At 41.4% G+C, this 14,432-nt stretch overlaps 1 protein-coding gene across 1 annotated transcript in view; it reads left to right on the top strand.

The window, feature by feature from the left end:
- LOC112267393 (neurobeachin-like) overlaps positions 1–14,432 on the top strand; it is a 338,648-nt gene that overhangs the window by 50,800 nt on the left and 273,416 nt on the right.

Genomic DNA, 14,432 nt, shown 5'->3' with positions numbered 1-14,432 from the left:
TCACAGGTATTGCACAGAGAATAGTTTACTAAAATCCCATCAACATGCAACATGTTGTTCTAACAATAAAATATCCTAATGCTTGACTGTGAAAGTTGTTATTGATGTCAGGAACTTAAACTGTTTCTGTTCTAATTTCAGTTGAGGATCCTTGGAATCTGTACGCCAGACAGAGCCACAGTCTATTTGAAGGATGGAAATCGTGGCTGATCTCCAAACCAAAACATGGAGCTACACCTCAACCTCCCTATTTTGCAGGCCACTACCCTAGAGCATATGAGATTCCTCTGCCCATCAAAAAAAACCAAGTACCAAGATCTGATGACCATGCTCAACGACTTGCCAGCTGCTGCACGCTCTTTTTATAAATCACTGCAGAGTGAATAATTTATTGTTAAACCAAGCTACTTAATTAACTGTTTTTTTTGTGAGTTTATGATCCCCTGAACCTGTATAGTATGTTGAATCTGAATAAATCAGAAGACATGTCACCCCTATTGTAGGAAATTAAATGTATAGTAGTAGTGTTTTCTGTGTGAATCAATGTGTATGATTTGAACCAGCACAATATATTGAATTAATTTAATTTTAAGATGTTGTTCCTAGTGTAGAAAATGTTACGTACAATGTGTTCTGTTGAGAATGATTTTGTGTGTGATCATTTGAACCTCTGAATGAATTAAAAACAAATAAGTCGTCACATACAGTATGTGAGTATTCAGTTGATCTTGATTCCCTTTTTTATTAATTACAATGTACAGTACTTCTCTCTGTCACCACATTTAGCATGAACTCTAAGCAGTTAATACTTATGTACTGCTGTCACCTCAGTGCAGAAGGACATTTCTTGCCTTTAGCATGGGTTTAACGCAATTCAAAACATAATTGCTGATCATACATAGTGTTAAACGCAAAGAGAATGGTTTTCTGAACGTTTTGTAATATTGACCTCAGGGACCTGCATAATGGACATGCATATTGACACATCACATTGATCCACATTTGATATGTTGTTGTTCTTGTTTTGATTGAATTCATTTAATTGTATTCTATTTGTGTAGTTATTCTATGGTATGTTCACATTGAGGGCTTCATTTTAAATGAGACTAAGATTTCCTGACTCAACTTTTAAAGTCATCAGTGCTTTTAAGTTGATAGACCACCTTTAAATGAACCTCCATACAAATTAATTAACTACATATTGCATTTAAGTTATTTACATGAAGGGCATCTGTACTTGAAAGTACTTAAAACATCATATCAGGTGTTAAAAAAGGACATCTTACAAGAGTCATGCAAAATGTCACATATACTGTTCTTCCACAAACTGAAATCATCACTGGAGATATACTGTTCTTCCACAAACTGAAATCATCACTGGAGATATACTGTTCTTCCACAAACTGAAATCATCACTGGAGATATACTGTTCTTCCACAAACTGAAATCATCCCTGGAGATATACTGTTCTTCCACAAACTGAGATCATCACTGGAGATATACTGTTCTTCCACAAACTGAAATCATCACTGGAGATATACTGTTCTTCCACAAACTGAGATCATCACTGGAGATATACTGTTCTTCCACAAACTGAGATCATCACTGGAGATATACTGTTCTTCCACAAACTGAAATCATCACTGGAGATATACTGTTCTTCCACAAACTGAGATCATCACTGGAGATATACTGTTCTTCCACAAACTGAGATCATCACTGGAGATATACTGTTCTTCCACAAACTGAAATCATCACTGGAGATATACTGTTCTTCCACAAACTGAGATCATCACTGGAGATATACTGTTCTTCCACAAACTGAGATCATCACTGGAGATATACTGTTCTTCCACAAACTGAAATCATCACTGGAGATATACTGTTCTTCCACAAACTGAAATCATCACTGGAGATATACTGTTCTTCCACAAACTGAAATCATCACTGGAGATATACTGTTCTTCCACAAACTGAAATCATCCCTGGAGATATACTGTTCTTCCACAAACTGAGATCATCACTGGAGATATACTGTTCTTCCACAAACTGAAATCATCACTGGAGATATACTGTTCTTCCACAAACTGAGATCATCACTGGAGATATACTGTTCTACCACAAACTGAGATCATCACTGGAGATATACTGTTCTTCCACAAACTGAAATCATCACTGGAGATATACTGTTCTTCCACAAACTGAGATCATACCTGGAGATATACTGTTCTTCCACAAACTGAGATCATCACTGGAGATATACTGTTCTTCCACAAACTGAAATCATCACTGGAGATATACTGTTCTTCCACAAACTGAGATCATCACTGGAGATATACTGTTCTACCACAAACTGAGATCATCACTGGAGATATACTGTTCTTCCACAAACTGAAATCATCACTGGAGATATACTGTTCTTCCACAAACTGAGATCATCACTGGAGATATACTGTTCTTCCACAAACTGAGATCATCACTGGAGATATACTGTTCTTCCACAAACTGAAATCATCACTGGAGATATACTGTTCTTCCACAAACTGAAATCATCACTGGAGATATACTGTTCTTCCACAAACTGAAATCATCCCTGGAGATATACTGTTCTTCCACAAACTGAAATCATCACTGGAGATATACTGTTCTTCCACAAACTGAAATCATCACTGGAGAAATACTGTTCTTCCACAAACTGAAATCATCACTGGAGAAATACTGTTCTTCCACAAACTGAGATCATCACTGGAGATATACTGTTCTTCCACAAACTGAGATCATCACTGGAGATATACTGTTCTTCCACAAACTGAAATCATCACTGGAGATATACTGTTCTTCCACAAACTGAGATCATCACTGGAGATATACTGTTCTTCCACAAACTGAGATCATCACTGGAGATATACTGTTCTTCCACAAACTGAAATCATCACTGGAGATATACTGTTCTTCCACAAACTGAAATCATCACTGGAGATATACTGTTCTTCCACAAACTGAAATTATCACTGGAGATATACTGTTCTTCCACAAACTGAAATCATCACTGGAGATATACTGTTCTTCCACAAACTGAGATCATCACTGGAGATATACTGTTCTTCCACAAACTGAAATCATCACTGGAGATATACTGTTCTTCCACAAACTGAGATCATCACTGGAGATATACTGTTCTTCCACAAACTGAGATCATCACTGGAGATATACTGTTCTTCCACAAACTGAAATCATCACTGGAGATATACTGTTCTTCCACAAACTGAAATCATCACTGGAGATATACTGTTCTTCCACAAACTGAAATCATCCCTGGAGATATACTGTTCTTCCACAAACTGAAATCATCACTGGAGATATACTGTTCTTCCACAAACTGAAATCATCACTGGAGAAATACTGTTCTTCCACAAACTGAGATCATCACTGGAGATATACTGTTCTTCCACAAACTGAGATCATCACTGGAGATATACTGTTCTTCCACAAACTGAAAAAAAGTTTGAAATATCCAATAAATGTCGTTCCACTTCATGATTGTGTCCCACTTGTTGTTGATTCTTCACAAAAAAATACAGTTTTATATCTTTATGTTTGAAGCCTGAAATGTGGCAAAAGGTCGCAAAGTTCAAGGGGGCCGAATACTTTCGCAAGGCACTGTATATGGTTGTTCGTCTGTAGGATTCAAATGTTCAACTTTTGTTACATTTTCCGCATTGACTGACCTTTGTCTTAAAGTGATGATGGGCTGTCATTTCTCTTTGATTATTTGAGCTGTTCTTGCCATAATATGGACTTGGTCTTTTATCAAATAGTTCTATCTTCTGTATATCACACCTACCTTGTCACAACACAACTGATTGGCTCAAACGCATTAAGAAGAAAATAAATTCCACAAATTAACAAGGCACACCTGTTAATTGAAATGCATTCCAGGTGATTACCTCATGAAGCTGGTTGAGAGAGTGTGCAAAGGGTGGCTACTTTGAAGAATCTAAAATATAATATATTTTGATTTGTTTAACAATTTTGGGGGTTTCTACATGATTCCATATGTGTTATTTCCTAGTTTTGATAATCTTCACTATTATTCTAGAATGTACATAATCCCTTGAATGAGTAAGTGTGTCCAAAACCTTTGCCTGGTGTGTGTGTATATATATAATATATATATACACATACTACATGACCAAAAGTATGTGGGCACCTGCTTGTCGAACATCACCTTCCAAATTCATGGGCATTAATATCGAGTCGGTCCCCCCTTTGCTGCTATAACAGGCTCCACTCTTCTGGGAAGGCTTTCCACTAGATGTTGGAACATTTCTGCAGGGATTTTCTTACCTTCAGCCATGAGCATTATAAGCAAACCCGTTTGGGGTCGGACACTGATGTTGGGTGATTAGGCCTGGCTCGCAGTTGGCATTCCAATTCATCCCAAACGTGTTCGATGGGGTTGAGTTCAAGTTCTTCCACACCGATCTCGACAAGCCATTTCTGTATGGACCTCGCTTTGTGCACTGGGGAATTGTCATGCTGAAACAGGAAAGGGCCGTACCCAAACTGTTGCCACAAAATTGGAAGCACAGAATTGTCTAGAATGTCATTGTAGCGTTAAGATTTCCCTTCACTGGAACTAAGGAGCCTAGCCCAAACCATGACAAACAGCCCCAGACCATTATTCCTCCTCCACCAAAATTGACAGTTGGCACTATACATTGGGCATGTAGCGTTCTCCTGGCATCCGCCAATATCAGATTTGTCCGTCAGATGGTGAAGCACGATTAATGATTCATCTCTCCAGAGAACGGATTTCCAGTGCTCCAGAGTCCAACATCGGCGAGCTTTACACCACTACAGCCAACACTTGGCATTGTGCATGGTGATCTTAGGCTTGTGTGCGGCTGCCCAGCCATGGAAACCCATTTCATGAAGCTCCCGTCAAACAGTTATTTTGCTGATGTTGCCTGCTGCCATTCCTGAGCAAGCTCTGTTCTGGTGGTGCCCCGATCCCGCAACTGACGCTTGCTGGACTTTCTTGGGCGCCCTGAAGCCTTCTTCACAACAATTGAACCGTTCTCCTTGAAGTTCTTGATGATCCAGTAAATGGTTGATTTAGGTGCAATCTTACTGGCAGCAATATCCTTGCCTGTGAAGCCCTTTTTGTGCAAAGCAATGATGATGGCACGTGTGTCCTTGCAGGTAACCATGTTTGACAGAGGAAGAACAATGATTCCAAGCACCACCCTCCTTTTGAAGCTTCCAGTCTGTTATTCGAACTCAATCTGCATGACAGAGTGATCTCCAGCCTTGTCCTCGTCAACACTCACATCTGTGTTAACAAGAGAATCACTGACATGATGTCAGCTGGTCCTTTTGTGGCAGGGCTGAAATGCAGTGGAAATGTTTTTTGGGATTCAGTTCATTTGCTGCCATCCAATCTGGAATTAAAATTGAAGGTTTGTATCATTTGATTTACACAACATGCCTACCACTTTGAAGATACAAAATATTTTTTATTGTGAAACAATCAAGAAATAAAACAGTAAACTGAAAACTTGAGCGTGCTATTTAGCGTAACTATTTACCCACCCAAAGTCAATACTTTGTAGAGACACCTTTTGCAGCAATTACAGCTGCTAGTCTCTTGGGGTATGTCTCTATAAACTTGGCACATCTAGCCACTGGGATTTTTTTCCCCCATTCTTCAAGGCAAAACTGCTCCAGCCCCTTCAAGTTGGATGGGTTCCTCCAGCGGACAGCAATCTTTAAGTCATACCACAGATTCTCAATTGGATTGAGGTCGGGGCTTTGACTAGGCCATTCCAAGACATTTAAATGTTACCCCTTAAACCACTCAAGTGTGGCTTTAGCGGTATGCTTAGGGTCATTATCCTGCTGGAAGGTGAACCTCCGTCCCAGTCTCAAATCTCTGGAAGACTGAAACAGGTTTCCATCAAGAATTTCCCTGTATTTACCACCATCCATCATTCCTTCAGTTCTAACCAGTTTCCCAGTCCCTGCTGATGAAAAACACCTCTCATCACCCCGAGAACATCATCCCGTATGGATCATCACCCCGGATGGATTTCTCGGGGTGATGAGAGTTGTTGGGTTTGCGTCAGACATTGCATTTTCCTTGATGGCCAAAAGCTCAATTTTAGTCTAACCTGACCAGAGTACCTTCTTCCATATGTTTGGGGAGTCTCCCACATGCCTTCTGGCAAACACCAAACAGGTTTGCTTATTTTTTTCTTTAAGCAGGCTTTTAGTCTTTTTTCTGGGCACTCTTCTGTAAAGCCCATCACTGTGAAGTGTACAGTTTAATGTGGTCCTATGGACAGATACTCCCATCTCCGCTGAGGAGCTTTGCAGCTCCTTCAGGGTTATCTTTGGTCTCTTTGTTGCCTCTCTGATTAATGCCCTCCTTGCCTGGTCTGTGAGTTTTGGTGGGAGGCCCTCTTGGCAGGTTTGTTCTGGTGCCATATTCTTTCCATTTTTATTAATGGATTTAATGGTGATCCCAACCCTGATCTGTACTTCTCCACAACTCTGTCCCTGTCCTGTTTGGAGAGCTCCTTGGTCTTTATGGTGCCCCTTGCTTAGTGGTGTTGCAGACTCTGGGGCCTTTCAGAACAGGTATATATATATTTATATTTATATTTATTTACTGAGATCATGTGACAGATCATGTGACACTTAGATTGTACACAGGTGGCCTTCATTTAACTAATTATGTGACTTCTGAAGGTAATTGGTTGCACCAGATCTTATTTAGGGGCTTCATAGAAAAGGGGGGAATACATATGCACGCACCACTTTTCCGTTTGTAATTTTTTTTAAATATTTTAAATTTCACATCACCAATTTGGGCTATTTTGTGTATGTCCATTACATGAAATTACATGAAAAATATAGTTAAATTATAGGTTGGAATGCAACAAAACAGGAAAAACACAAAGTGGGATGACTATGTTTACCAGTCAGTACTTCTACCAGTCAGTACCTTTACCAATCAGTACCTTTACCAGTCAGTACTTTTACCAGTCAGTGCCTTTACCAGTCAGTACCTTTACCAGTCAGTACTTCTACCAGTCAGTACCTTTACCAGTCAGTACCTTTACCAGTCAGTGCCTTTACCAGTCAGTACCTTTACCAGTCAGTACCTTTACCAGTCAGTACTTCTACCAGTCAGTACCTTTACCAATCAGTACCTTTACCAGTCAGTACTTTTACCAGTCAGTACCTTTACCAGTCAGTACCTTTACCAGTCAGTACTTCTACCAGTCAGTACCTTTACCAGTCAGTACTTCTACCAGTCAGTACCTTTACCAGTCAGTACCTTTACCAGTCAGTACCTTTACCAGTCAGTACTTCTACCAGTCAGTACTTCTACCAGTCAGTACCTTTACCAGTCAGTACCTTTACCAGTCAGTACCTTTACCAGTCAGTGCCTTTACCAGTCAGTACTTCTACCAGTCAGTGCCTTTACCAGTCAGTACTTCTACCAGTCAGTGCCTTTACCAGTCAGTGCAAGGCACTGTATACAGTACCAGTCAAAAGTTTGGATACACCTACTCATTCAATGTTTTTTCTTTATTTTCTACATTGTAGAATACATTGTAGAATAATAGTGAAGACATCAAAACTGTGAAAAAACATATCATGTAGTAACCAAAAAGTGTTAAACAAATTGAAATTGTAGCCCCTATTGGTCATGGCACATCATCAAGGCTCCTCTAGAGATCTGCTAGATTTCCTTTCTCCTCTATTTGCATTGTCGGGTGGATTGGGATTTGATACAATGGTTTCTTTCCAGGATTTATGGTTACCTTGATAATCTTCTTGTGTACCTTCGACAATGATAGAACATTCCATTTATTCCAATATCTTATGGAATTTATTTGATTTCCTTTCAGATAGTCGATGTCATGATACTCGTGCTTCTACAGGTAATGGTAGCAGTAAGCATTAAGCTAGATAAATGGAACAGGCTGGGATTTAAAATCTTTTATTTTCCCCCTGATTTATTATGTGGAGAGAAGGTGATTAAACTATTTCTGTTCTTCCCCAGTCCCTCTCTCCTCCATCTCTCCTCCCTCTCTCTCCTTCTATTTCCCTTCCTCTCACTCTCTCCTCCCTGGTAATTAGACTCCCTCTTTCCTCCCTCTCTCCTTCTTCTCTCCTCCCTCTCTTCCCTCTCTAGGTTAAGTTGTTGGTACTCAAGATATCTCCTCTCTGCTGCAGAGACTACCTTCCTGTTATGTTCCTGTTCAATAAATCACTCAGGCCCCTTTAGCCCTCACAAAGGGACTGCTGATTTGAAATAATGTCTCCTAAAAGTAATTGCAGCAACCGAATCAGATGATAGAATGCTACGGGCCTGGAGAGCAGGATGGGGAGGACAGGAGGAAGAGGATGCGTGTGTGCGTGCATTTGTGTGTATGTGTGTCTGTGTGTGCATGCGCGTGCGTGTAGTAGCAAGGGAGGTAGAAACTCCCACACATGGACAGACATCTTTTTTCTCATGAGGAACAGGGGCGGGCCAGCTGTTAATGATGCTGGGTCAGGGAGCAGAGCAATGTCATGCCCCATTAACTCTAAATATATCTGCCATAGATCACACCTGATTGAGCGGTTGAGTTGATCATTCTGGACCATCTATATGTCTACATAAATGCATGGAGAAGATTATACTGTATAGACCAGACAGGATCACGCGTGTATGTCTCAACAATAATATGACTGTAATCACTAATCCTCTAATTTCTAGTGTTTCAACAGAGTGTTGACCTGTCCTTTGTGTTGTTGCTGTGTTTGTCCACCCCAGTGTGATCATGATCACATGCTGCATGTTAATCTGTAATCCAGTCACACAACCTCCCTGGGCTCTGCTGTTTCCCAGTGCTGGGCTCTGCTGTTTCCCAGTGCTGGGCTCTGCTGTTTCCCAGTGCTGGGCTCTGCTGTTTCCCAGTACTGGGCTCTGCTGTTTCCCAGTGCTGGGCTCTGCTGTTTCCCAGTGCTGGGCTCTGCTGTTTCCCAGTGCTGGGCTCTGCTGTTTCCCAGTGCTGGGCTCTGCTGTTTCCCAGTACTGGGCTCTGCTGTTTCCCAGTACTGGGCTCTGCTGTTTCCCAGTACTGGGCTCTGCTGTTTCCCAGTACTGGGTTTATGCACAAAGCTCTGTTTGAACGTGCATCAACATTTCACTGTCGTCCCTACTCTCCGGTCCAGTGCACATTGTTGCTCTAGCCCTGCACAAACCCGTCTGATTCAACCACTCAACTCACCATCTAGCCCTTTGATCATGTGTGCGTGAGCAGGGCTGGAACAAAACTGTGTTGAGAAACTCTGACCCTCCCCCCCTCCCCTGACAGCAGATGTGTAGTCTAAGCCAAGAGGATCAGGTGTCTGGATGATGTAGTGGTGATCAGCAAGGAGGAGAGGGAAGGTTTGGCTGTAGGAAGCAGGAAGCAGGAGGTGGGTTGTGGCTTGTTTTAAAGGGGAAACCAGTGTGTAACTGGGCTCTCAGATATGTGCTCTATTCACAGTAGCATCATGGCCTAGTTTACACACATTCATCAAAGCGGTTGTTTAAAAGACTGTTTCCTTTCTGGTGTTACATGGCTAGTACACTGGGACTACACCGTGTATGTGTTTTGGTGTGTGTATGACGTTGACATCCTGCTGATTAGAGTATAGACCATGACAGCTACAAAAGGGGTTTAATCTGTGGGTTTTGCCGCCTGGTGCATTTACTCCCACAAGGCTGTTCTGCCAGTTATGCAAATGAATGAATTCATTTACATTATATTGGAATGAGGAAGTGGTTCGAGTCCCCAGAGCATCAGAGCAGCTGTGGTGTCCTACTATTCACACTACTACACAGTCTGGCAGACACACTGTGTGTGTGTATGTGTGTGTGTTGCTCACAGTGTTGTTCATTAGCGATGTTCAGCCGATTAATCAGGAGCAATAAACCCATTTCTATATCTAATCTCTCTCTCTCCCTCGCTCTCTTTCCTCTCCTCTCTCTTATTCTCTTTCCTTCTCTCTGCCTCTCCATCTCTATATCCCTCTCTTACTTAGTCAAGTGCGAGTGGTCAGGGACTGCCGCACAGTAGAAATGCCATGCCACGCGGAGGCACAAGAGATTGTACTTCAATGAGTTCGCCCCATTAGTTTGCACTATATAGATCAACCAGTGGCGATTTGATTTACAATTCCGAGTTGGATGACCGCTCAAAACATATTTCCCTGTCGGAGCTCGTTTTTCCCGGAATTTCCTGTCTTGAACTCACTGAAGTCAAGTTTTCGCAGTTCTGAGTTAACAGTTGTTTTGACAGCATGGCCAATGTTGAGTGTTTATCATTTTAAACTTAATCCCAGATTGAGACCATGCAGCCACTCCACTGAATAGCAGGCTAGTGATTGCTTTGCAATGCTTGCAATTAGTCACTGTCACTGACTACTTCCAAACCACTCATTGTTGAATTTGCGATTGCCAACTTGTTGTGTAATGTTTATGTCCAATGGGCGATGAGCACCTATACGTTTTATCTATAATTTATTATCATGATTTATCTTCATATGACAAGGATTAAAAATTATTTGCCAGTAAATTTGTCGACTTCATTCATGATGACTGCTAGCTACGATTTTGTAAGTATGATGTTTACATGATCAGTCCAATCAAAGCTACTGTAGATATAACGTGATTTGACATAATTTTATCTGTGACCAATGACCTTTAGCCTTCTTGGATGGGCACTTTTAGTGTAACTCTATGACAGCACCCAAGGGGCTTGAATTTTCAAGGTCTACCCTTAGACTTGGTGGTGACATAGTGAGAACACTGAGCTAATCATGGCGCAACTAGAGAACATTACCAACCCCTACGCTCCGGATTGTCCCGCTGGCTGCACCACCACCATGGAAAGCACTGAGTTAGGCTGAAACGCCTGCATTTTGGAGCTGCCTTACTCAAGAAAGTAAAAAAGAGGACATGTTTGTATGCAGCTTTATTAATTCAATGTTTGTTTGAGCCCAGGTGTGCCCCATTTTGCTGATAACCCTCCCGGCTCCGCCCACCGACATCCTATTAAGGAAAGCACGAGCAAAGAGAAGGAATTCGGCAGACAGAGTGGGTGGGTCGTCCCATATCATAGAAATCAAAAGCTATTTCCATGTGAAAATGTTATGGGATTTGCTCCATTGGTATTGTTGGTAGGCCTACATTATGCTCAAATAGCCACAATAGCCTATTAGCTACTGTCTAAAACTGTAAAGCCTCAGTCTTCACTGTAAATGCTGTAAAGTTGCACAAAATTCTCACAACGTTCAAGTTTCTGCTCACAAGACCTACAATTTGCTTAGTGCCCCACACATGTTGAGATAACATTGGGCAAGAACTCTGCTGTCCTAGCTTCAGGGGGAAACTGGTTCCACCATTGTGGTGTCAGGACAGATAAGCACTTGGACTGGGCTGAGCTGGAGCCTGACCTTTCTAGTCATGACATTTTGTCAGGTCTCGAATAGGGAGAGAAGAGCCCTGGGTTTACCCCCTCAGACTACTGGAGTTACTGTGTTAGATCACACTCCTGCAGAGTACTGAACAGTACTGTACATGTCACAGTGTCAGAGAGACAGAGAGAGGCTTAAGTACTTTACACACTATCAGGCTGACCTGATCCGTTCTGCTCTAGCCCTGGGTTGTGTCCCAAATGACATCCTATTCTCTATGTAGTGCAATATAAAGGGATATGGTACCATTTTTGGATACAACCCTGGTCTTGTGCTGTTCTATTATCACTGTGACTTGGTGTAGGCACACAGGGTACAGACACAATCATCGAGCAATCTGTGAGACTTTTTCTGATCTTTGATTGGTCAAATTATTTTCCAGAAGATTTGCCGCTGCATGGCTGCTGTACCCATTCTCTGCAGAACCAATGGAAGAACCGAATGTCAAAGTCCACCGGTTTTTATTTTTTATTAAGGATGACAAGAAAACAGGAACAACACACCAGCATTTTTTGTCTACTTACGCTGATGTACTCTGATGCTGGATACAGCAGGATAGCCTGAGCCTTCACAATGGGATGTCTCTTAGTATGGAGCAGCTGTGTATTTATTTTATTATTGATCTTGACATAATGCACGGATATTCCTGCTCCTTCTCTCCTCTGTTTATTCTCACCAACAGCTGGAAATAGGAATTCACTTCTATTGTTTTAAACCCGATTTGCTGTCCACTGTTTAGACTGGAAACCTACAGAAGATTACGTTTCTAGTCCAACCTACTGCCATCACCATGGTGACCAAGAGTCTCTCTCTCTCTATATATCTCCCACCCCCTCTCTCTCTCTCTCTCTCTCTCTCTCTCTCTCCCTTTCTCTCTCTCTCTCTCTGGTTCGTCATCCTGCCAAGATGCAGTCAGGAGAAAGGAACTAATCACTGATCAAGATGTTAAGTGTAACAGAGATCAATGGTCAGGAGGTTAATACACAGAAAGATGGAGCAAATAGAGTGAAGGAGAGGTTGGGAGGGGTAGAGACTGAGTGTGAGAGGGGATATGGAGAGAGGGAGAGGTTGTAGTGAGAGAAAGTGACTAGTACTGTAGAGTTAAATTGAAATGTGTATCATTTCTGTCACTGCCCATATGGAATGTTGATGTTTTTCTCATCGCATATTATGTTAAGCTAAGCTGCCATCTATAGCTATATGTAGCCTGTTGCTTCCAGTAATCCTTAACAGATACTGTAATCTTAAATGGTGGACGAGGTACATTGTTATGTGTAACCAGACTGTATGTTTCCAATATAGATTCTGCTCATTATACATTCTGCTCATTATACATTCTGCTCATTCTTAATGCAGCTACTCACACAGAGACATCTGGCGCCTGGGTGATTGTGGGACCTAATCAAGAATCTGATTTGAAGATGGTTTTTAATCCAGAAAGAGATTGTAAATGAAAGTGTTATTCTGCTAATAGAAGCAGTGGCACTGCTGTGCATACTAAACATTTCAGGTTAAAAAGTAGTTATTCTGTCTTTCATCCAACCAGCAGATTGTGATCAATTAAAGATACCACATCTCACTGTAAAAAAAGGCTTTGCACGGCACAACTTGTTATTTTCAACTTCAAGGTTTTGTTGATGATTAGACTCCCTGTGTCCTTGTTCTCTGCTCTCTCCTCTCTGCTGTCCTCTCACTGGTTTATAGGAGCGCCCTAATTCCATTTTTGATGTCCCAAATGGCTCTGGTCAAAAGTAGTGCACTATATAGGGAATAGGGTGCTATTTAGGACACATCCCTGGAGTTTAGAATGCAGACATTCAGCTCTACTGCTGTACAGTACATCCAATGTACATCATGTTAACTCTCCTTGCCTCTGGCATACCTCAGGCTTACACAATCTACCTAGATTTCTGAATCTTTGACAACCCTCAAGTTCTTCTTACGTCTAGTTTAAACAAACGTTCAAGCTAAATTTATACAAGGATACCTGTATACATTTCCTTCCATTGAGTTCTTAGCATTGATTATATTGTAGCATGGTTGAGCCAGTTGAAGTGGTTAAAGTGGTGTGTGTAATGACTGGTATAATTACTCTAACAGTCTGACTGGCTATGTAAGTGTGAGGTTGAAAGCTTCTAAGGCTGCGTTAAGACAGGCATCCCAATTCTGATCTTTTTCCACTAATTGTTATTTTGACCAATCACACCAGATCTTTTCACATCAGCTCTTTTTCAGAGCTGATCTGATTGGTCGGAAGAACAATTAGTGAAAAAAGATCTGAATTGGGCTGCCTGTTTAAACGCAGCCTAAATGGCTAATCTGTGTCCATATTTACATCCCAAATACCACTCTATTCCCTATTCAGTGTACTACTTTTGACCAGAGACTTTTAACCAGAGCACTAAATAGGGAATAGAGTGTCATTGGGGACGCATCCCATGTCTTCATCTATACCTCTCCTCCTCTCCTCTCTGAGCACATTGGCTGCAGATTACTAGGATGTAAAACTGTAATTAGTCTGCTGCTTACTGTCTGTGAATGGAGGGAGGGATGGAGAGGTATTGTAGGAGAGAGAGATGCAGGGCTCTTTGTCTCTCTATCTCTCTCTGTACCATGGCCTACTAGCCTGCCAATGTATTTGCAGTAAAAATGTTTGCTCAATCCACAATGTAATGGAGAAGCTAGTTCTTAGTCAGAATCCTGGTTCTCTAGTGTAGAGAAGAAAGTAAATAAACATGATTGATCCGGTCCTGTTTTTATCCTAACTTCAACTGCACACGGTCTGCTCTGAAAATCAATTCCTTTCATTGAAAATAAAGTTTTTGTCAAGATGTTAAATTCCACAGGAATACTTTCCCTGGACCCTGTACTCTAGTGCCTTTTATAACACAAAGAAATGACTACTGGTA

This window comes from Oncorhynchus tshawytscha, linkage group LG14 (genome assembly GCF_018296145.1).
Source record: "Oncorhynchus tshawytscha isolate Ot180627B linkage group LG14, Otsh_v2.0, whole genome shotgun sequence".
Classification (NCBI taxonomy): Eukaryota; Metazoa; Chordata; class Actinopteri; order Salmoniformes; family Salmonidae; genus Oncorhynchus; species Oncorhynchus tshawytscha.
Note: the sequence above shows the minus strand (reverse complement) of the source record. Positions and strands in the feature narration are given on the sequence as shown.